We start from the raw sequence: 25245 nt of genomic DNA, 5'->3' as shown, positions 1-25245 counted from the left end.
AAAAAAAAAAGGATAAAAGATGTTCACTGTATTCACACTCCCAATACTCACTGTTATTCACTCTAATGTTCTATATGCCTGACACATTGTGTAAGTCCTGACTGCTTGCTGCCCAGAGGATTTTTAAATAGCTGGACAATTTAGTTGCTACTGAGCACTGTTAATACTTGGGATAATTAAATAGCTTTCTGCTTTCTTTAGAAAAAAAATTATTTTGTTTTTGTGGCAATCTGGCTTTTTTTGTCTGTTTACTGAAGACATTCATGTTAAGAATATAGTATTTATGGGCACCGGTTCTAATCCCGGCAGCTCCACTTCCCTTCCAGCTCCTGCCTGTGGCCTGGGAAAGCAGTCGAGGACAGCCCAAAGCCTTGGGACCCTGCACCCGCGTGGGAGACCCTGAAGAGGCTCCTGGCTTCGGATCGGCGTAGCACCGGCCATTGCGCTCACTTGGGGAGTGAATATTCGGACGGAAGATCTTCCTCTCTGTCTCTCCTCCTCTCTGTATATCTGACTTTGTAATAAAAAATAAATCTTAAAAAAAAAAGAATATAGTATTTAACATTTTCCACTTCTTTTTTCCAAATAAAACACTTGAAAACCATGAGGTCATCCCCAGCAGGGTCTCTAACTTCGGGCGGGCATGCCCTAGGATTTTTACGGGCTGCTCCTTTCAGGTCCCGGAGCTTTTCATTCATGCCCACTCCTCTCACAGACCCGCGTGGCCGAAACTCTGAGCATGCCATTACCTGGAATATGTTCACTTCTGTTAGTGATCCGGCCACCCCACTATCTCTATCACTCAAGGGTGCTCTCTCACACTTAACGTTCTCTCTCAAAACAGGTTCTCCTTTTGTGCTTCCTATCTCAGTCAACAACCCATCCATTCCTCCATTTCCCTAAGCCATAAACCTTTCCATTAACTTCTAATCATTACTGCTCTTTGACCTGACAAATTACCTTTACTATTTTTTTTATTTAGACTTACTTATTTTTACTGGAAAGTCAGAAACACAGAGAGAAGCAAAGAGAGAGACAAAGGTTTTCCATCCACTGGTTCACTCCTCAAGTAGCTGCAACTGGCCAGAGCTGAGCTGAGCTGAGCTGAGCTGAGCTGAGCTGAGCTGAGCTGAAGCCAGGAGCCAGGAGCTTGTTCTGGGTCTCCCACATGGGTGCAGGGCATCACGGCTTGGGCCATCCTCTAATACTTTCCCAGCCCACAGGCAGGAAGCTGGAAGGGAACTGAAGCAGCCAGGACATAACTGGTGCCCATATGGAATCTTGGGGGTGTCTAAAGTGATGACTTTAGCCCCCAGGGTACGGTGCCAAGCCCAACAAGCTACCTTCTATATCTACCTTTTTTTTTTTTAAAGATTTATTTATTTATTGGAAAGTCAGACATACAGAGAGGAGGAGAGACAGAGAGGAAGATCTTTGGTCCGATGATTCACTCCCCAAGTGAGCGCAATGGCCAATCCGAAGCCAGGATCCAGGAGCTTCTTCAGGGTCTCCTACGCAGGTGCAGGGTCCCAAAGCTTTGGGCTATCCTCGACTGCTTTCCCAGGCCACAAGCAGGGAGCTGGATGGGAAGTGGAGCTGCTGGGATTAGAACCAGCGCCCCTATGGGATCCCGGGGCATTCAAGGCAAGGACTTAGCTGCTAGGCCACGCCTCCGGGCCCATATACCTACCTTTCTTAAACCTCTTCCCACTATCACAAGCCAGCCATCTGACCACTTTCAAATAATCTGCAGTAACACTGCCCTCATCCATCATTTTCCTGGCTGCCTGTCTGAACTCTCTTCAGATAACAAAACATCGTGAAACTGGCACTATCTTTTTAATTAATTTTTTCTGGGTTTCAGATGCTTAAAAAGTCCCTAGTATAAACTGCTTAACATAAATTAACTAGCATGCCTAAAGTCTCGTCATGAACTGGTCTCTCTTCTCACCCTTCGGCTTCCCACTGGTGCCTCCCTCGCCTGTGCTTTGTGAGTCAGCACTCGAGCTTCTCCAAAGCCTCAAGTTCATCTCTTGTCTATCCTCCGTCCTCAGTTTATTCACTCTTCAGGCTTCAACCCAGAAGTCATTTCCTTCTGGTCGTGAATGTCCTGGTCTCCCTGAAACTGAGTTAACTGTCCCCTCCAAGGCGCTCCTATGACACTACATCAAAATCAAACACATATGAAAAGTGAATTACAAACACCGGTATGTTCATATCCCCACAGGATTCAAGTCCAACCTTATTCAATGGTATTCCTCAGCATCTGGCACTATGAATAAATAAGGCAATGAAAATCAAACTGTATTGTAATGGTTACAAGTAATCTGAATATGACCATTGAAATACACTGTACTTTCTAACAATTTTACTTTCGTTAACAGTTAACATTAAATAAGGATACTGCCTGAAACACAAAAATTAAAAGGATCTAGTTACCTAATTTTATGAAGTGATGCCAGGAAATCAAAAAAAAAAAAAAAAAAAACAAACACAGAACATCAATGCCAGATTGGGCCACTTAATGCAAAACTGGTTAATTTTTTTTTCCTTTTTATCATTTTCCACAACACAGTTTTGTAGGTGTAGGTGTTCCTTCCTCTCCATCCTCCCACCACTTCTCCCAATTATCACAGTAGTCCTTAGTAACAGTGACAAGTCTAACTTTCTGATATTTAAATGTATCACGGCCAGGTAGGTATAGGCAAAGGCAGAAAATCTAGTTTCATACTGTAAAGGCGTATTTAAATGTTTCACTGGAAGTCTTGCTTTCTTTAGGAGTAGAGAGATGTATACCACAATGCATCTTTATTTCCCAGTATACTAGTCAGAGTTATGCAGTTCATCTGTGAAAATATATGTATACACTTGATTAGTTGTATCTTTTTATTTTGTTCTTTTCATAAAGACTGTTTACAACAGGTAGACCATATGATATCTGTCCTTTTGGGACAGGCCTATTTCACTAAATACCATGGTCTCCATTTGGAACCACTTTGTTGCAAATGGTAGGATTCCACTCTTTTTTATGGTTGAGTAGTATTCCATAGAGTAGATGTACTGGTTTCTTTGCCCAATCATTTGTTGATGGGCATCTGGGTTGTTTCCATGTCTTCACTATTGTAAACTGTGCTGCTATAAATATAGGGTTATATGTCATTTTTTCTTACATGGATTTCATTTCATTTGGATTACATACTTTAATCTCAGGAACTGAGTGCTTTTTTAATATTTATTTTTATTCAAAAGGGAGATTTTACAGAGAGCAGAAAAAAAACACAGAGAGCACTTCCATCCACTGCTTCACTCGCCAAATGGCCGCAACAGCCAGAGCTGAGCAGATCCAAAACCAAGGGCCAGTACCAGATCTTCCATGTGGGTGCAGGGTCCCAAGAACCTGGGCCATCCTCCACTGCTTTCCCGGGGCCACAGGATCTGGAGCTGGATCGTTAAAGCTGACAGAACTAGAGCCAACACCCTTACACAATGTTGGCAGCTGCAGGTGGAAGATTAGCCTCTTGCACCACTGCGCCAGTCTCAGGAACTGAATTTTTAAAGATTGAAAGTTTGTTAGGTTTATCATTTCTACTAGAGTAGCAAAATTATTGAAACAGGACATAAAAGCCACCAATTCACTTACAAAAAAAAAAGATTTCCATAAAATTACCTAAATGCTATATAACAAACCTAAGAATATTTAGTTAGGGTATGAGAAAAGAAGACAGAACACTGAGTCATTATTACAATTGCATATTATAAACAACATATGGCATCAAAAAACATTCAAGGCATTATGACACATATTCAGAGTATGCTAAAAATTATAAATGGGTTCCTTACTTCCAAGAAACCTTATATATATTTTGGAAAAGATCCAAAAATCGTAGGAAGAAACAGAAGACGTAGGTTAAAAAGATACCTAGACGACTAACATGTCCAAAGGAAATTTTAAGGAATTTTAGGAGTGTAAACAAAATTATAATCTACTGTCAGAGAAATCAGCATAAACATAAAACCTCTTAGTTTGATACTCTAATGTTTCTGAAACTATGAAATTCCGGTTTCAATGGCTTACTGCCTAGTTCTCAGCTTCCAGAAACTCTTAGCCCAATTTCAAAAACCGTGGAGTTAACAGCTGATGCTGGGACAACAGCCAAAAGTATAAGATGAGCCCAGAAAATCTCAATGCCCCAGAAACCAAGGAAATACTTCCAAAACGAAGCAAACATGTGAGAACAATCAAAGAGTTAAGTTGAAGGCATTCCCAGTCTCCAAACTTGGGTTATTGTGCCACATCAAAGTATATAATGACAAATAATAAAGGAGTATTTAATTAAAAAAGAATCCATGAAATCACACTGATATCTGATAAGCACATGAGAAGCCAAAGCTCTCATCATAAAAACAGAATACAACACACACTAATAAAGGTAGAAAGAGCTATAAGAGAAAAACACCATTTTTCCACCATTGTGTAGTAAGTGATTCAGGTAGGAATTATCGATGAATATTAAAGCCATTATGTGAACATTTTGGGGAGGACAAATTTTTATGAAGTATCTCCCACAGATAAATAAATAACAAAGAGGACCATCATAATTCTTCTGACGCAGAAAACCTGGAAGCACAGTTTGAGAGATCAGAGTAAACATTACCAATACAGTCAAACTGCCACCATACTACCTGCTGAGGTGATGCTCTGGGGACAATCATCACTTGTGTGGTATCCACGCTAAAAAATGCCAAACCTTAATGTTATTTCAAAGCAACAACAGCAAAACTTCAAACTGACAGACACCCTACCAAAGAGCTTGCTATTTCTAAAACTATCAGTAGCAGGAAAGACCAAAAATGGTTGAAGAATTATATCAGATTACAGAACATAAGCGATCTGACAAATAAAATGTAATGTATAATGCTTGCTCATAAAACAAATGTGACTAAGGATATTATTGGCACACCTGAGAAACTTCAACATGAACTGCTATACAGTAAACAGCACCATCAATATGAACTTTTCCTGGGAGGGGGAGCCTGCTGCAGCAGTTTAGATGCTGCCTGGGACACTGCGTCCCCTGCCAGACTGTCCCAGTCTGAGCCCCAGCGCTGCTTGGAAGGCAGCAGTGATGGCTCAAGTACTTGCATCCAAGTCAACCACACCAGAGATGTAGCCTGAGTCTTGGCATTCCAGCTTTGGTCTGGTCCAGCCCAGCTGCTGTACGTACCTAAGCAAGGTCTCTATCTTTAAATAAATATTTTAAGCGTATTAAATCTTTCAAATATCACAGATTACATAAGAATGTGCCCTTGTTTGGGCAAAACAAGTTGAAGCATTTAGCATGTAAGATCCTCATATGTATAATCTACTCTCAAATGACAAAAAAAAAGTAGAATGAAGCAAGCAGATAGAGTCTATGCAGATCCCTGACAATGGATGCAGTGACACTGTGTTGGTGTATTATGTTTAGAGAGTAGGGCCCAGGGCTATAGCATAGTCAGCTAAGCTGTCTGTAACACCTTCATCCTAAGTGACACTGGTTCATATCCCAGCTGCTCCACTTCCTGCTTAACGGCTTGGGAAAGCAGCAAAGGATGGCTCAAACTTGTAGGCCTGTGCCTTTGGACAAGTTCAGCTCTGATCTACGTAGCCATTTGGGGAGTGAACCAGTGGATGGAAGACCTCTCCCAATTTATCTCTCCCTCTCTCTGTAAATGCCATTCAAATTAATTAATTAGATTAAAATAAATAAATAAGTAAATAAATTATTTTTAAGTGATTCTCCTGTTAGCAATGTATACAGTGAATTAGTACAGCGATTCCAATTATCCCTGTAAATGTATTTATGATATTTTGGGTAACATGCCTAACTTTAATTAACTGAATAAATTTGCATCTTTTTAGCACACTCCAAAAGATGGAACCAAGGAGCTTCAAACTTAAAACAGTGGCCAGACTTTGTAGCCACTCTGCAAATACAAAAAGAATGATAAAACAAATGTAATAAAGCTTAACTATTAGTGACTCTCTGTGACAAGTATGTGGAAGGTTCTTCTACTATTCTTGCTACTTTTCTCTAAATTCTAATTTTTCCCAAAGTGAAAGTTAAAAACATCTTCTAGTCAATAATAGGATTTCAGGACTTTACTTCCGGAAAACGAAGCCATTTGCAAGGGCAGATGGGGTGAAAACAAAATATTTATACCTAGATTCTTCTCTCCCTTATTCTTCATAATCCACTTCATCAAATTACATTTAGTACCATAAAGGAAAATGTTTCATACCACAACAAACATTAGTCCCCAAATTGCCAAAACTTTGCTCCAAAAACCCCTTTAGGGGCAGAAAGAACAACCCATGTGGAATGAGTTTCACTATTACAGATGGTGGTCAGGTTCCTAACGCTGACCATCATTAGCGACACAGCTGAACCAGTAATGTATTTCAGGTATCCTATGCCTACTTGCACAACAATTCTTTCTCACTTGGGAGTCTTTCTGGAATAACACATGAAGCTGGCTGAATAAACCAGAGGGAAAGGGAACAGGCAGAACACTGGTTAGCACAGAATAAGCACACGGTCCTGAGACAAGGCGCTCCTCACTGCCAAGTATGAAGGCAAATGCAATCTCAAGAGATACCCCTGGGATCAACAGCTATCAGACACCTGTCCTTAGAATTAAAGATAATACAGTCATATGCGCAGAAAATATGTGAGAGGATTTATAACCTGGTAAATACTTTAAAGTTTATTTTGGGAAAACTGATCTGTGACTGGTTATTTAGCTGGTTAGGACAATTTTCCCTCATACTGAGAATTCACTAGGTACTATGATAGGCACTGAGCATGCAAAATGAACAAAGGTCTACCAGAAGGTTTACCCTGCAAACAGCGTGTATGTCAAGGGCTCTGGGAGCACACAGGAATGAAAGAAACTTTATTTAGATATTAAAATTGGTACCACACAGGAAATGACAGTTGAGTTAGGCTTAGAGGATAAGTAGTTCATTAGGTAGTATATGAGCAAGGAAATATATTCTAATCACCAACCCCAAAAAAGAACAAAAAGACATACTCAAATATTCAAACATTTCGTCTTCCAAGTACCAGGTAGTATGCTAATTCCAGGGGCTCCAGCTATGTACAAGACATCCAAGGCCCCCACCTTTAAGGAGCTACACTCTGGTAATGGAGAAAGCCCAAAAGTACAGTTACTAAACAAACCAGGTATGTATCGATTATAGTTAAGTTCCTTTAAAGAAATAATCTGTCTATGAGAACAAATGTTAGAGTTCAACACTAAATTGGACAGTGGGGAAATGAGATTTGTGACAATTCCCAAGGGACCAGCAGCATTCCAAGCAGGGAATACAGAAAGTGTAAAAGGGAAAAGCATACAGCATTAAAGTACTAAGAGACTCCTAGCAACAGATGAGGGGAAGAATAGTAAGAGGAAGGAAGACCAATCAGGGCCTTTCAGAACACGGAAGGGAGAGCCTGCAGATACTGAAACTCACAAGACAACTTGCAGCCAGTGAAATGATCTGATCTGGGCTCTTAAAGTGATCTCCAAGAAAGAACTTGTATGGAACAAACAAGGAGGCCACTGCAAAATAGCTTAGAAACAAAACAGCTTAGAACAAAGAGGTAAAAGACTAACAGCAGCAGAATGGCTCAAGATAAACCAGAAAGGTAAAATAGCAGGTGTGGATGGACAAGACTACAAAGAAAACTCACCAAGTTTTTGGTTGAGAGCTGTCATTACTGAGACAGTGGAGGCCAACAGACAACAGGGCTTGGCACTGAGAATAAGGCTGGAGTAAGAAAGACGGCTACAGTTTGGTCACACAGCTAACATAATATTTGAGATCCAGATCTAGTCTTTCAAATGTACCTCATGTTCAAGAGACTTCTGGAAGCCGGTATCCCACGTCAGAATGAAGCTTCAAGTCCTGGATACTCTATTTCTGATCCAACTCTCTGCTAACGCTGTCTGGGAAAGCAGAAGATGGTTAAAGTGCTAAGGTCCCAGGCACCCACATGAGAACCCCAGATGGAGTTCAGCCCCGACTTTGGTTTGAACCAGCCCTGGTCATTAGGGCCTTGTGGGAGCAGACCCTGGGGAAGCACACTCAGTCGCTCTGTTCATCTCTCTTTCAGATAAAGAAATAAATAAATAAATCTTAGTGAGTTTACAAGTGGTAATCAGCCAGCATTGTGAAGCAGCAAGTGGCTGAGCTCCTCAGGGCAGCCAGTACGCCGTACCCACAACCAGTCCCTCTTCCGATGCAGCTTCCTGCTAACATGCCCGGAGCCGGCATGTGATGGCTCAGGCGCGCAGGTGTCCCCAGCCATGTAAGAGAACAGGATGCAGTGGCCGATACCTGGCTTTGGTCTAGAGTCCCAGTCACTACGAACCTCTGAGGAATGAAATGAGCAGATGGAAGATCTTTCCCTCTCCTCCTGTCACTCTGCCTTTCAAATAAACAAATGAACTATTTAAAAATGAAATAACATGAAAATACATATTTAGGGAATAGCCACAGCTGGCCTCGACGAGGGCACACAAACTGAGGAGTACTAGACTGTGAACCTGTTGAGGGTAAAGTTCATATGTTTCTACAAAGAAATGAAACACAACAGCACCAGCAGTAGGCACTGTAATACCAAGAGGAGCAGCTATGGCATGCTGGGTACCAGGCACTGTACTTCACCATACAGTTCATTTAATCCTCTCAACAACTCTACAGAATAAGGCTTTGATCACTATCCTATACACTAAGCCTCAATAAAGCTGGAACTTGCCAAAGAACACAGAATAAGTGTTAAGTAAAGACGTTAGGCATTCTGATTTAGAGGCTAATCCGTTTCTTACCATTCACATCACCACCTCTCCTCATCTTAGTGCATTCAAAGTAGCTTTTTCAAGAAATGTAATTTCAATGTCTATGTAAAAAATGGAACTAGGAATAAGGATGAGAGATAAGACAAGTACAGTACAGTATTTCTTAATGTAAAAATATCTTGTTTTACCAGTTCCCAAAGTGACAAATTATCTTACCAGACAGATCAAACAGGAAGCAGTCCTTTACTCCAAGACCCAAAAACTATACCACAAGGCATGTGCAAACTGCTGGTCACAAACACGACCAAGTGCAAAGGATGAGCTCACATAGTGTAAATTACCATCCAATACTGGAAACAATTCTTCAAAGACATAACTTTATGAATAATGATTTAACCAGAAAAATCCCACAAAGTAAAGTTTTTCTGCAAAAAATAAATAACTTTAAGACAACCATAAGATGTCATGATTGTGGCACAACATGTTAAGCTACCACTTATTATCACAAGTATGTCCTACCCCCAGCTACAGCTGCAGTTCTCCACTTCTAATCCAGCTAACTGCAAACATGCCTGGAAAGGCAGCAAACCATGGGCCAAGCGCCTGGGCCCGTGTCACACACGTGGGAGAACTGCGTTTAAGAGTCCTGGCTACAGCCTGGACCAGCTCGGGCTGTTGAAGCCATTCAGGCAGTAAACCAGGGGGTGGAAGATCTTTTCTCTGTCTCTATCACTCTGATTTGGAAAACAAATAAATAAATATGTTTCTTTTTTTTTCCAAGTCCCATGGTTGATATTTGTTAGAAGTCTGGTTAATTAACATCTATTTTCCACTTACATTAACAATTCCTCTGGCTTTCAACATCATCAGTTCCATGGGTGAAGTAAATCACCTGCTGTTATAAACCAACATTCAAATACAAGAATACTTTGAAAAGTTTGTGAAAAGTATGTACTATGAAAAAAACTACACATCGATTTCAAGTCTTACACAAAAATAAATATCTTTTTTTAAATGCATTTTATTTATTTGAAAGGTAGTGTCAAAGAGAGGAAGGAAGAGGGAAAAAAAAAGCTCTTCCATCCACTGGCTCACTCCCCAAATGGTCTCAATGCTGGAGTTGGGCCAGGCCAGAGCCAGGAGCCAGGAGCCAGGAACTTCCTCCAAGTCTCCCACTCAGGTGTAGGGTCCCAAAGCTTTGGGCCGTCCTGGAGTGCTTTCCCAGGCCACAAGCAGGAGTTGAATGGGAAGCAGGGCTTCTGGGATTAGAACTGGCATCCATATGGGATCCTGGTGCATTCAAGGTGAGGACTTTAACCACTATGCTATTGTGCCTGGCCCGTAAAATCTTTTAAGAACTGCTTTTTAGGGGACTGGTGGTGAGGCACCATGGGAAAAGCTTCCACCTGCAACAGCAGCAATTCTATATGGACACTGGCTCAAGTCCCAGCTGCTCACTCCCGACCCAACTCTCTACTAAAATACCTCAGAAAGCACTGGAAAATGAGCCAGGTCCCTGGGCCCCTACACCCATGGGGAAGACCCAGAACTCGCAGCTTCAGCCCGGTCCAGCCTCAGCCACTGAGGCCATCTGGGAAGTGAACCAGAAAATTTCTGTCTCTTCTGTCTCTAACTCTGCCTTTCAAATAAAATAATTCCTTAAACACACACAACAATGGAGGTGAACACAAAGACTAGGAAATACACTAAGACTGTAGATTAAAAATCTATTGCAGAATAGTCAACAAAACAATTTATGAATAATCTGATAATTAAGTCAAAACAGTTGAGCGTTTTGTCATCCTGCCATTCCTACAGCACTGTAGAGTTCTTCTGGTGAGAAGCCCTGAGCATGCACTGGGCAGGAAAGCACAGAGGGAGCCCGGCAGCACACAGACCTGGCACGTCTGTCCAGCTCAGTGAGCTTCACAGTCATTGCTTCTCAAGCCTTAGCAACTCCATGAAGCACGTACTCCAATTCCTTCCTATTCTACAGATTTCCCATCTCTTTGTCAATTTCTGGAGATGGGATCTGAGTCAAGATCTGACCACAAAGGCAATTAGCCATATGAGGGCTTGCAAATCAATATGACAGATCAAAACATTCTCTTATAAGAGGTTAGCTAGCTGAAAGACTGATTTAATTTCCATATTTACACTTTTTTTGTTACTTCAGCATTAAGAGATAAGGCATCCGTTCTTCAACTTACCAGGACTGTTCACAGATTTTTTTTTAATTTAGAAAAAAGTAATCATGACGACCTACAGCATACAAAGCATATTCTCATTGCCCAATCACTCATAAACAAAAACTTGAGCTATTTTAGCTAGATTCTGTACCATGCACATGCAAGACTGTATGTTTCAAAACAAATCAGGACTTTAAAATCAGACCATCATCATTGCACGTTTCATTAAATTCCTTGGAAAGGGAGGTTTTATGGCTTTCCAAAACTGACAAAATTTTCTATTTTCCAATAATCAACCTGCTTGTGACTTCCTCCTCCTAAATCAGACATAACCCCATTGTTTCACTGGACTATTACAAATTTCAAAAGCATGTCCTGATAAATATTTCCACAATTATTTAGCCACCCTCAATATATAATTCAACTTTGCTTTTAGACAGTAAAAAAAAAAAAGGATGACATTCCTAATGCTTGAATGTTAATTAATATTAACCCATACTGAATAGAAAATACAAAGATGTAATGAAATCGACTTGAAAGGATAAATTGTCATTTGAAACAACACTTTACTAAAGTTAAGTTTTGGCCATTCCTGCCTATTAATGGAAACATAAAAACTCTAAGAATACAAAAAGAAATTATTCTCCAACCATAATTCAAATGGCAACACTGTAATTATTTTTTGGGCCTCAATGAGCAGTTTTCCTTCTTCCAAACACCTCCCAATAATTTATTTTTTTTTAAATGATGGATTAGCTATGCCTTAAACACCTTTGTTCCAATAAGAAAAAACATAACCACATTAGGAATGAAAGACAAGCAAATCACTGTGGGTACAACTATTACCTGACTTGCCATTCACTGAGTAGTAAACAGACTGAAACAGAAGCCTCTTCCAACAGCCTTGTTCCAGATTCTGGAGCCTGGGGACCTAGGGACGTCCAGTCATTTGGTGCCGCCCCCCCCCGGGGGGGGGCTCCCACACAACCCCTTCCCCACAGCTCTGCAACAAGATCACTGACAACGAAAATTAGGGTGACTCCACTGTCATGGGGTCATCTTCTTTCAGTCAATCTTGATCCCACTGTTTGCAACAACAGCATTACACTTACGTAAATATTTTACTTAATATAAACTGCAATTTAAATCTGTACCCACTTTAGCAAAAACACCTTTGCCTCCAACCCCAAAAGTGGTCATTTACAGGAGGAGAAAAAAGAACAAAGGCTGAGTGCTCCTCAAATATCCAAAAACAAACGTTTTAAATATATGAAAAGCTACATTAGTACAATATCGCTATTTTTACCCTTCACTTCTTGCACGGATATTAAAAAGAATTGTCATTTGTGTGTGGGAGGGGGAACCCTAATGCTGTTTACCTTTTCCACAGGCTGCTCAAGTACTGCCAAGGTAACAGAGATTTTAAAACTGACAACTGGAGTACTTAGCAGTTGCCAAAACACCACAGCTGGATTCTTAAAGGGAAAGTACTCTTGTGTAATGTACACCTAATTACAGCTTTGGAGAGCCTTCCCCGCACATAGTAATAGACGGTACAAGACACTGGGAAAATGTTAGACCGGCTCGGTTTAAAAATACATGCATTACTGTTAACACATCGCAGCAGGCCTTTGTCACAGCACCGTTACTGGAGTCCCCGTCCCACTGTAAACACGCGGGTTAACGCCGGATTCCGATCACTTTACACATGGTTCCCCACGAGACCCTGACAGCAGGCTGGCTTCACAGCCCAGCAATCCACTTCGGGTCTGAGCGACAATGCTGCAGTCCCCCTTCCACGGTAAAATAATAAAAGTAATAATCATGTTACTTTCCAATTCACCAATGTTCATCGTCCTCAAACTTGTTCGCGCGGTCTCACCGAGCTTAACCCTTCCAAAACCAAAGATGAACTGCGACCCAAAGGCCAAGTCTGTCCCACCCCACACCTGGCCCGACAGCGGGCGGCGCCCCCACGCCGCTCGGGCCCCGCGCCCTCGCCCTGCACCGTCCACCCCGCGCTGACAGGCACAGCTGTGCAGAGTTGGGACCGAAGCACAAATGCGGGAACTTCAGGTCCGACACCGGCAGGCCGCCACCGCACCCCAACCCCACCCCGCAATCCCCTTGGGGGAGACCCCCGGCCTCGCAGGACCAGGCGCCGGGTTGGGGGGAGCACGGGGCCTGCGCGCGTTCCGCCCCGCACACGCCGCCGGGGAACTCCGTCAACTTTGAAGGCGGCGACGTCCACCGCCGCCCCTGGTGCCCCGTGCCCCGAAGACGCGGCGCCCGGGCCCGGCGGGCAGGAGGAAGAGGGGGCGGCGGCGGCGACGACCCCGCGCGGCCGAGCCGCCCCTGCGCCCGGCAGACCCCCGGGGCCCGCCCTCGGGGCACCCCGCCCCCACCCCGGGGCGCCGCGCCCCTCAGCGTCCCTCGGTGCCCACCCCGGCCCGGCCAGCCCGGCTCGCGCCCAGGTCCCCGCGGGTGCCCGGGGTCCCGCAGACGCCCCTCTTCAGCCGCGTCGTCCCCGCTCCCCGCCACCGCCACCGCCACCATCCATCTCAGTCCTCCCCGGCTCCCCTCACGGAGACGCCGCCCCCCTCCGGCACGGACGGCGCCGCGGCCCTCACCGTGTCTCCGGCGCAGCCGGCGGGCGCACGGCCGCCGCAGCCCGGGTCCGCCAGCCGCGCTCCGCTGCGCGCCGCCCGGAGCCGCCCGGAGCCGCCTCCCTCAGCCCGGGACTCGCCGGGACATCCGCGCACGGATCCCCACACCGGGGCTATTTTTAGGAGCCAGGCCTCGGCCAGACCGGAACTCGTTCCCGGGCGCGCGTGCGCACTGCGCCCCCGCCCTGCGGTGTCCCTCCGCCAGCCCGGCCCTGCGCTCCCTGGCCCGGGACTGTCTTTTTGCCTGTGGCGTAGGGTAGTCTGTCGGGGCTGACTTAGCCTCCTGGCGGGTCCTTCAGGATCTGCTGCGGGGAAGACAAAGGTTCGGGCCCAGGGAGGGACTGCTTGGAAGGCGAGCGCTCTGGCGCAAGGACGGGAGGGGCGGACTATGTTTTCCGGGTGGCTGAGGAGACGGCTCACCCGGCACAGGAAGGAGATGACGGCGGCTTGGCGCCGGGCTGCGGGCTGGAGTTCGCCTTCCCTCCGAAGCCCCGTGTTCTGGAAGGGAGACTGGTCACTTGACGCGGCACGGGGCGCCTCCCAGGGCGGGGCGTCCCGGGCGGCGTCGCGCTCCCCCGACACCCCGCCACCCCCTCAGCCCCGGCCGGCCCGCGGGAGCCGAGGCCCGGAGCGGCGCTGTGACGCGCGCGGGCCCGGCCGTGGGGCGGGAGGCGGGCGTGCGGGGCGGGCGCTCGGTCGGCGTCCTCGAGGACGGCTGGAGCCGCGCCCTCGGGGCGCACTTGGCCGGCCGCGTCCACGTCCTCCCCCGGGCCCGAGCCGCACCTGAGCTCGCTCGCGCTGAGCCCGCACCCTGGGCCCCCGACCCCCGGGCCCTGCCTTGCCAAGAGGGTCTTTTTCGGCCCGTCCTGACGATGGTAGCTAGTGCCACCTGCAGCGCTGAACCGTTTCAGAAACCTTTTGAATGGTGCCTCCTGCCATCCTTCAGCATCCACGAATAGAATGTTTCTATTCCCACTTGACGGATGAGGGAAGGGAGGCTGAGCATTGACAGGACCTGGTCAGGGTCACAGAGAGCCAGGAGGACTGGAACTGGTCACCTAGCTGCTTGAAAACGCTGGTGGGGGGAGAGTGCCACTGATCTGGTGCAGAGCACTCTTTAGGGAGTCGGTCTCCCCCTCAGGCGCACACTGCCTACACCTGCACCCAGAAGTACCTATGGGGTGGCCACAAAACCACGTGGTTATTTGCCTGTGAAGATGAAAAGCCCATCCCCACAACGTTGTAAAACAAAGTGCTCCGTGCGGGTGAGCAGCTGTGAGAGGAACTGGGAAGTGACAAAGGAAGCTGGAGGCTCACAGGCTTCCTCTCAAGGACGACAAAGCCATGTGCTGGGGAGAGCCGGACACAAAGGCAGCACACAGACAACCGACTCAGGAAATGAGGCTGGAGAGCCCCTCCAAACCCCGCATGCGTGTCAGGGCAGCCAGCACCAAGGCACTGTAACCCTGGAAATCAGTCCGTCATGGGCGAATACGTGCTTTTTAACCAGCCATAAGCCACACAGTCACCTACATTTGGCTCCTGTGCCCCAGGAAAATACTGAGTTTAAAACTTTCCCCTCAAATCTTGGGATTTGGAGTGAGGCAACTGACTCCCCCCTTTCCTACCTGCCTCCACCCTGAAGGCAGAGGCGAGGCCCACGGGAACAGACTGTTCCAAGAGAAATTTTCTTCCTCGGGTTGTTCCACTGCAGCTTCCAGAAGCTGAGCCCCCTGGGGCACGGAGGACTCTGCCCAGGCTGCCCACCCCTACCCATTCCAATGTGACTGGTCACCCCAGAAAGCCAAGCCGAGAACTTGGCGACGAGTCTACTAGAAGCAAAAATGAAAAGAGCATTTGCGTCACCTTCCAGAGCACCTCTCCACTCCCTGCATGTCAAAGCCGAAGTCGTCACCGCTGCAAGGGAGCGAAGGAGAGAAGGAAGGGAAGGGGAGGGAAAGGTGGAGATTTCCGGAGCACAGCTACTGCACATACCACCCCCGGAGCACTGTACTGAGTCGTTGGCCTGGAGGGGCTTTGGTGGGGCGACATCTGTGCCTCCATGAAGGCCTCCTGGCTGCAAAGGAGCTGCTGGGTACAATGATGAGCCAGAGCAGCTCTTTCACAACAGCTAGCAGGCTGTGGGAGGGGGCACTGGGAAAGACCTAACCACTGCAAGGGGGACAATCCCAGGATCCTGGGTATCGAGAAAGAAGAGCATTCAGGAGGCTTCTTAGAGGAAGCAATGCCCAAGTGAATCCAAAAAGGTTTCTAATGAATGAAAAAAGGGGTTCTCCCATTAGTCTTCATTGCTTTTCACTTTTATTTGAATGGTAAACTGAAGCAGAACTCCCATGCTGTGGCTCTGACCTCCAGCTACTGGTAGAAGCCAGGAGTGGTGAGCCCCAGCCAGGGTCTTCCATAAGCACCCCAGGGATCCAGACACTTGTGCCACCACCTGCTGCATCTCTGGCTGTGCATCAACAGGAAGCTAGAGTCAGAGGCAGAGCCCGGACTCCAGTGCAGGCGCTCTGATGGGACGTCTGAGTATGTTGCTGCTAAAGCAAATGTCCACCCTCTTATCTTGATGTGAGGAATATGAGGGCTTTAAGAATTTGGGGAAAATGCCTTTGAAGAAAAAACTGTAGATTTCAACATTTTTCTGCACTAGAAAACACACTGATCTCATAGTTTCATTTTTCATAAACTTTTTGAAATACCCTCGTGAAGCCCAAGCTCCCCGGGGCTCAGACAACTCTGGTCATTTGCCCAGCCCCTCCCTCATTCCCTCCTGCCCAACAACTCTGAAGCACTTCGCCCACACGCCAACCTGTGCCCCCTGTCTGCAGGCCAGCCCCTTCATGTCCGCCAAGTCTTCCAACTGGTGTTCTCCAAGGATCTTTCTCTGATGTAGAGTTTTAGTCCAAATGCAAGGGTTTTTTTGTATGTGTCCCTCTCCTCATTTTCAAGAGCAGATTCCTGCCACTCAGTCCGCACTTCAGCCACAGTATGATTGTCCACAGCACACAAATGTGTGTCAGATATCTGTGAGTAGCTTCTAGGCCAAAGGACATGCTGAGCGTGTGCCTAGAGGATAGAGCGGTGGGAGACGAGGCTGAAAGAGTGGGAGAGTGACAGCGGGCAGAGCTTTAGCACATCAAGTCACAGCACTTGGTTTTAGTCGGGAAGCCAACAGGTTTGAGCAGGTTGCAGAGCTTGATCTGTTTGGCGTTTTTAGAAAGATCACTCAATATAGCAGTTGGGAACAGGTGGATACAAGCAGCACTGGAGGTAGGACAACAATAAGGAGGTGCTGATGGTATAGCTACTGCGGTCTGAGACTTCCCTTCCCAACAGACACATCCCTAGACCTCCACAAAGCATTTCTTTACCTGCTGAGGGACCCGTGGGTCTCCATTTGGGGGCATGCCCAGGCCCTGGCGCAGGTGTGTGTTGGTAGAAAAGCACCCCAGCTTCCTCACCTCAGGAAGACATTTTTGTAACATGTTTCCTGGACTCTGGGGGATTTGAGGAGGGATTTCCCAATGGGTTCCCCATACCTGCTGTTGCCTGCAGTGGAGACCCCCCAAATGACATACAAAGGACCTCTTCTCCTTTTCCCTTCCCCATTCCTTCACAGCACTTCCTGTGATCACCTCCCAAAGTGCCTGCACCAAAATCCTTGCTTTGGAATCTACTTTTCAGGAGACAAGAAAGAGGGCCTGAATGAAGATCATTGCCTGATGGAAAAGAGAGAGCGGGGGCAAAGCTGAAGGCTATTGAGAAGCTGCAGCCAGCAGGCTTGTTGACTGAGTCTGAGCTCTCAGGGAGGGTTGCAGTCACCCCACTGGGTTTCTGGCTTTGACCCCCCAGTGGTCAGTCACAGCCCCATTTAAGAGGTTCAGAACACTGGAGGAAGAGAGGACAGAGAAACCTAGAGAAAGGGCTTACAGGTTCCTTTCTGCCTCTGTAGGTTCCCAATGGGACAGTAGATCCTGGCTTCAAGGGTCAGAAGAAGATGCACTAGATGAAGTTGGGTGCTTCAGGAAAGGCTCGCAGGAGGAGAAATTAAGCAGAATTTTGAAGTTAGTTGTATCAACTGGAGATAGAGGGAGATGACTTTGGAGCCAAAGAATGATGAAGGATGGACAGTTCGAAGAATGAATTCACAGAGGGAAAATAGGCTTTCCTGAACCAGGGAAGATTAGAACAATTAAGTAATCAGGATGACAAGAACCTCAAAGGAACTTTAATTGGTGGGCTGTTTAAAGATAGTGCTGTGGTTTGGGTACTGCTCTGGAGACTGAGGGCTTGGTTTCCAGGTGGACAGCAGTGGGGGTGCTATGAAACCTTTATGGCTTAGGGACTGGCATCCTGCTGTAGCAAGTTAAAGCAGCCTCTTGCATCTCACTTTGCAGCCCTGGTTCTAGTTCCAATTGCTCTGCTTCTAATCCAGCTTCCTGTTAACACACCAGGAAACCAACTGTAGAGTGCCAACTGCTGGAACCACTGCCACCCACATGGAAGGTCTGGATGGGAGTCTGGATTCCTGGCTTTTGCTTAAGCCAACCTGAGTCATAACAGCCCTTTAGGGAGGAAGTAAACCAGAGGAGAAAATCCTGCTCCATCCCCTCTGCCACTCTGCCTTTCAAATGGTCTTGAGAAAGGGAAAAAAAAAAAAAATGGGCCTTAGTGGGAGGTCCTTGGATAAATGAGGATCCTGCCCTTGAGAGGAAGTAAAGTATTTCTCCTGGGAACCTTGAGTTCCTGTGAGACCTGTGAAAAGGTTGTTATACAAGGAACAATTCTGGACCCTTTTCTTTTGCTTCCCAGTTTGAGATGGGATCCATTCTAGATACGCCACCACCTGCTGTCTCTCATGGAGCCTTCACCAATGCCTGTGTATGCCATGTGGACAACAGTCTTTTCAAAACTGAGGGCTAATTAAATGTCTTTACTGAGGAAGTTGGTCTATGCCAGGAGTTTCAATATCCCTCATGTTGTCTTCATATCATAGGTGTGTACATAATTTTAAATGGAAAGTTTTGATTGAGTTATCCCAGATTAGCTAATTCTTTTTTTTTAAAAGATTTATTTTTATTATTTTTTATTGGAAAGGCAGATATACAGAGAGGAGAGACAGAGAGGAAGATCTTCCGTCCGAATATTCACTCCCCAAGTGAGTGCAACGGCCGATGCTATGCCGATCCGAAGCCAGAAGCCTCTTCAGGGTCTCCCACGCGGGTGCAGGGTCCCAAAGCTTTGGGCTGTCCTCGACTGCTTTCCCGGGCCACAGGCAGGGAGCTGGAAGGGAAGTGGGGCTGCTGGGATAGAACCAGCGCCCATATGGGATCCCGGGCGTGCAAGGGGAGGACCTTAACCACTGCGCCATCGCGCCGGGCTCGATTAGCTAATTCTTTAAATCTAACTTTGTGTAAGGACTTCTATCTTGTTGGGAAATGTTACAGATGAAATAAACTACATCCTACTTGTGAAACTAAGCCTAACGTGAGCTCCACTGACTTCTAGATATTTCAGAATATCAAAACTTCAAATTTTAAATTAGGCATAAAGATCAGAACATGACCCATTTTACGGAGGAATTTGTAAGTTCCACAGGGTCGGCATCACACTGATGTCTAGAACAAGAAGAGCATGTCACACGTTGGTGATCCACTGCAAGTTTATGGTGAATACTAGCATCCAACTGCCTTCTCCCTGTAAGTGGAACCAGAGCTCCTTGGAGAAATGGTAAGTTCCAAAACTGGGGCAGGAAAAAAACAAGATGAACCTACAGTGCCAAAAAGCAAAAACATGCCCCCAGAATGGTGAGAGTATGTCAATGGCACACAAGAGCCAAGCTGAAACAGCTGCCAATAGCCCAAGCTGGAACAATTTGAAGAACAAAATAAATAATCCTGGGATTGGATTATAACCCATAGAATAAAATAAATATCCATGAGTTCATACACATACAAATAAACTGAGTGAACAAGTAGAGAGCAGGTACAAGTCTCCTTTGTAGAATTCCAATATAAAAATGCAGAAAGAATGAAAGCACTAATGAAGCTATTACACAAACACTGCTGTTAATAATTATTGCAATGGGTGAAAGATTGATGAAAAGCAGGGTGTTGCACAGTCTCTTTTGTTCCCCAAAAGCTAACGTGTTGGAAGCTTAATTCTTCAATGTGATAGTGTTGGGAGGTGGAGTCTAGTGTGAGGTACATGGCCAGGGGAGGGGGACCATGAAGTTCTTGGGAGTAGGAGAGTGTCTTTCTTTTGGGCAGGAGTTCTCATGCTCATGCCTTGTTATTGTGAGAGCAGAGTGTTTAAGTAAGGTTTCTCTTAGTGATCCCTAACATACTGGCTTCCATTCAGCTTTATGCCTCATCCTGAGGCAGGATGTGACCCACACCAGAAACCAAGCAGATGCTGGCACCAGCAAAACCAACTTCTTTTGCTGAGAAATTATTCCATATCCGGTATTCTGCTGTAACAACAGAACATAGACTGACAGTCTCAACGTAAGTGCCTACAAGATACTGATTTATTATAAAGAGGAAAACTAGTAAGCTAATGGCAAAGAAACCTAGCATTCATACCTCAAGCAAATCCCCAGAAATGAAGTTCTTCTGAATAGTGGACACCGTGATGTGCTGTGAAGGGCAAGGCAGATGGAAGAACTGACTGTCACAGGCTAGACGAGACCAAGACCTTACAACTCAGTTTGAAATACGGTCCTGCTACAGCAAAGAGACGGAAATAGAGAAACTGGTGAAATTTAAATATGGTCTGTAGTTTACATGTATGTAATAGAGTAGTGTTCTATAAATGTCAGTTCGCTCCCCTTTATAGAAAATAAGCATCAAGGAAGAATTCAATGAATTTCTGCATGTTGTATTTTTAAGCTCTTGGTGAGCCTAAAATTATTTCAAGGCAAAAATATGTGTGATAAGATAAAACACTAGGGCCTGGCACTATAGTTTAGTGGTTAAAGTCCTCGCCTTGGACGCACCAGGATCCCATATGGGCACCGGTTCTAATCCCGGCAATCCCGCTTTCCATCCAGCTCCCTGCCTGTGGCCTGGGAAAGCAGTCGAGGACAGCCCAAAGCCTTGGGACCCTGCACCCGCGTGGGAGGCTTGGAAGGATATTCCTGGCTTCAAATTGGTTCAACTCCAGCCGTTGCGGCCGCTTGGGGAGTGAACCATCGGATGGAAGATCTTCCTCTCTGTCTCTTCTCTCTGTATATCTGCCTTTCCAATAAAAATAAAATAAATCTTTAAAAAAAAAGATGAAACATTCTAATGTTCAGTAACTTATCCTATCCACTGTTTATGAGCCTCACATGGAGTTTTAGAAACAGTATAATCACGTTTACCATACCTTATTATAGTCAATGAGGCTTCAGTTTGGGCAATATTGAGACCATTGACAAAGCATATAGGAGTATGAATTTTTTTAGCTAAGCACAGTTAATGTTCTGAATCTAAGGGGGGAAAGGACACAGAAAATCACAGGATGTTTCCAGTTACTACACGAAGCAGTGGGGTTCCAAGTTGGCCGGGTAGCCATCCTCAAACATCAGAAACCGACAGTCACGTATCTCTCCCGACATCATCTGTTAGAGCCCTTACAGGCATTAACTGTGCTGTTTTCACTCTTCCTATTTTAATATCCCATGTTCTTTTCTTCTTGAATACCTGATGATTAAAAGGATAGATTCAGGCTCTGAAAGAAGGAAATAAAAGCACTTGCCTTTGCTCAGTTTATATTGGTACATGTGAAAGTCTACCTGAAGATGAAACAAACTTTGAAAATATAAGAATCGGATCTTTGACAGCTGGATGCTTTACACAATGGACTTCAAATGAGTCTTTCAATTTCTTTTACATGTTGTCATTTTGTTATATTGTATTTTTTTCTTATGAACAGTTTATTCAGACTCTGAGATCCCTGCAACTAACAATATATTCACACGTTGATTATAGTAATTCTAAATCTTGAGTCTGTTTCTTTTCACATTTGGTATTCCATCCAAAGAGGGTCCGGATTTCACACATCTTCCCGCTGTTCCACCCACATCAGCTCCTTGTATGTGAAACCCTCATGATCTGTTGCTAATTTCCTCCTTGCCTCTGTGTTTTTGTCACAGATATTTCTTCTAATTGCTGGAGCTGTCCTTCTAAGCACCTTTAGTTCCCCTCAATTATTTCTTTCCAAACACATTCCACCACTTCTCTTACGAGTTCCATTTAAAGCTACTCCGGGACTATACAACTGTTCACTGTGATGGCAGCATCATGCAAATCATTTTCACATTGCAACTCATGGTCAGGCAAGAAATTTTCTCTGTTACACATCTTAAACCCTTTGAGAAATTTGGGAGTTGCGGAAAAAATAAGGTCACAAATGATGGAGTAAAACAGTGCTTTGTTTAAATTACATCTCTACTGTTACTGAAGTGTGTATGGCGTTGGAGAAGTTGTCCATCCTCTCCAAAACTCAATCTCCCTACATCTAAAATTATGTAAGGTCTAATTCTAGATCTATTTTGAGGATTGGGTGGTCTACACTAAGCACTATGTAAGCTGTAGGGGTAACAGTCACATGTGTGGCTGCTCACTGATGCATTCCACAGAGTTCTACCAAGCTCCTACTGTGCGACAAGCACTCAGAGATCTGAGGGTGCCTGCGTGCTCCTGGAGCTGTAGCCCAGGACACAGACAGGACAACAACTAAACACAAATGAGGATGTGTCAGAGAGTGACAGAGGCCCATGCTGGAAGCAGCACCAGGTCTCAAGGGTGATGGAGCTGACAGTTGCGCTGTGATTGTACAGGAGGCTTCTCTGAGGAAGTGGCATTTAGCCTGAGTGACCCACGCAGCTGGCCAGGTGGAGCCTGGGGAATATTGTGAACAGAGGGAAGAGGAACTTGCTTTGTCACTACTTGTAATAAAAGATAGAACACTCAGGGTCAGATGCTGTCGTACAGCAGGTCAAGCCATGGCCTGTAACACCAGCGCCCCACATCAGAATGCAGGTTCTAGTCCCAGCTGCTCCACCCCCCATCCAGGTCCCTGCTTATGGTTTAGGAAGGCAGTGGAGGCTGACCCAAGACATTGGGACCCTGTACCCACATGGGAGACCTGGAAGGAGCTTTTGACGCCTGGCTTTGGATCAGCTCAGCTCTGACTGTTGTAGCCATTTGGGGAATGAACCAGTGGATGAAAGATCTTTCCATCTCTTCTCTCTGCTAAAAAAAATTTGCCTTTCCAAGAAATATTTTAAATAAATAAATTTTTCAAAAGAAAAAGACAATATGTCCAACCTGGTGGTTAAAACCTTTCTCCTCCTATACTAAAAGGGCAAGCTCTCAGTCTCTTGAATGGTATCTTTTCCTAAAATTTAATTACTTGAAAGGAATAATAACAGATTGAGGGAAAGAGAAGGAGAGCATTCTTCTATCTGCTTCCAGCAGCCTTATTCAGCACTTAGGTCATCCTCTACTGCTTTCCCAGGCATGATAGCAAAAAGCTGAATGGGAAGTAGGTTAGCTGGGGCTCATACTATGATGGGATGCTGGTGCTGCTGGTGGCAGCTTAATCCTCTGTGGCACAACACTGGCCCCATACTGGGTTGTTTCTTTAGTGGCAGGAAGTGAAGTCACACCACCTTAAGCCTAAAAGTCAAAGAGAGGGATTTTTATTGGCCTGTTTGACTGACAGATGCTGCGACATTCCAATGCCACCACTGATGGATCAGAAGCTGAGATGACTGTCCCTTTACATGCACTCCTGTGGCGCAGTTCACTCTGTCTTATATCCCTCTATGCTGCCTTCACTCCAAGACAGGCCCTCCTAACAATCTCCAATTTAAAAATCGCCCTCTACAAAGAGCTTTTTGTTTGTTTGTTTCCTTCTTTCTTTTTTTCTTTCTAATATTTAACAATTTTTACTAAAAAGGCAGATTTGCAGAGAGAAGGAGAGACAGAAGATCTTCTCTTCATTGGTTCACTCTCCAAGTGGCTGCAATGGTGGGAGTTGAGCTGATGCAAAGCCTGGAGCCAGGAGCTTCTTCCAGGTCTCCTATGTGGGTGCAGGATCCTGAGCCTTTGGGCCGTCTTCCACTGCACAAGCAGGGAGCTGGATGGGACATGGTGAGCCAGGACATGAACTGTGCCCATATGGGATCCTGATGCTTATTAGGTGAGGATTTAGCCAATAAGCCATTGTGCCAGGCTTTAAAAATTATTTTTATCATCCTAAAAAGAGTTTCTTTTGTTAGCAAATCTCAGAGTTGTGACAAGCCTTACTTGGATGTCTCTTTTTCTGAACTAACCACTGTGATGAAGGTGATGGAATATTCTGATTGGTCATGCATGGGTCTTGGACCCACCCTTTAATCCCCTTCTTTTACTCTTGGAGTCTTGGGAGGCACTCAAAACTCACCCAAACTGAAACTCAGGCATATAGGGCCTACAAGTGAGGGTCTAGCTCTCCCTAAATGGGAATGCTGTTATTAGAAAAAGAGGGCCCCTGGGCCTCGCATGGTAGCCTCATGGCTAGATCCTCACCTTGCAACCATGAGGATCCCATATGGGCACCAGTTTATGTTCTTACTCTTCTACTTCCTGTCCAGTTCCCTGCTTGTGGCCTGGGAAAGCAGTCGAGGATAACCCAAGGCCTTGGTATTCTGCACTCGCATGAGAGACCCGGAAGAGGTGCCTGGTTCCTGGCCTCAGATCAGCTGAGCTCTAGCTGTTGCAGCCACTTGGGGAGTAAACCAGTGGACAGAAGATCCTTCTCTCTGTCTCCTCCTCTCTGTAAATTTGCTTTTCCAATTAAAAAATAATCTTAAAAAAAATAAAAGGGGAACCCATGTACTAGGCACACAAAAAGGACATTGACATCACATAGTTTACCAGCAAGTATTGACTCTCTGCATGTATTTAGGTTGCCAGAAGCACAAATGTGGTTCCTGCTTTCGAGGCTAAACTTGTATTCCTATTGGAAAATCACCACAGAAGGAAAGTCATCAGTAAGATACCTAACAGATTGGGGCTGGCATAGTGGCACAGCAGTTAAAGCTCCACCTGCAATGCCAGCATCCCTTGTGTGTACCAGTTCTTGTACTGGTAGCTCCACTTCTGACCCACCTCCTTGCTAACAGCCTGGGAAGGCAGCTTAAGGATAGCCCTAATGTTTGGATCCCTGACATCTGCATGGGAGATCCAGATGGAGTTTCAAGTTCCTTGCTTTCCAGCCCTGGCCATTGTAACCATCTGAGGACTCAGCCAGCGGATGGAAGATCTTATTCTCCCTCTCTCTGTAACTCTGACTTTCAAATAAATAAACCCTAAAAAAAAAGTAGAAGAGAAAGAGAGAAAGGAAGAAAGAAAGAAACGTAACAGACAGTAGGGTGAGACCTGGAAATCTAGGTACTGCCTTGACGTCTTTTGTTCTTGCATGGTCCCAGTTTTAACCAACAAGTTCTCCAGCTCTCATCACATATGCACTTCCCCCTGGCAGCAAAGGCTCCC

The 25245-nt window shown here is 45.6% G+C and overlaps 1 protein-coding gene across 4 annotated transcripts in view; it reads right to left on the bottom strand.

The window, feature by feature from the left end:
• MEF2A (myocyte enhancer factor 2A) overlaps positions 1–14198 on the bottom strand; it is a 125507-nt gene extending 111309 nt beyond the window's left edge. For 2 of the 4 annotated variants that reach the window (XM_040969200.1, XM_040969199.1), the window contains exon 1: positions 14120–14197. The gene's annotated coding sequence lies outside the window, so the exon portion shown is untranslated. Of the gene's footprint in view, positions 1–13663; positions 13794–14119 lie in introns of those variants that run through there. The other 2 variants (XM_040969198.1, XM_040969201.1) reach the window with 2 other exon arrangements.
• Between the last annotated feature and the right edge of the window lie 11047 nt (positions 14199–25245).

Source organism: Ochotona curzoniae, unplaced genomic scaffold (assembly GCF_017591425.1).
Source record: "Ochotona curzoniae isolate NIBS_2020 unplaced genomic scaffold, NIBS_Ocur_1.0 scaffold_4701, whole genome shotgun sequence".
Lineage (NCBI taxonomy): Eukaryota > Metazoa > Chordata > Mammalia > Lagomorpha > Ochotonidae > Ochotona > Ochotona curzoniae.
Note: the sequence above shows the minus strand (reverse complement) of the source record. Positions and strands in the feature narration are given on the sequence as shown.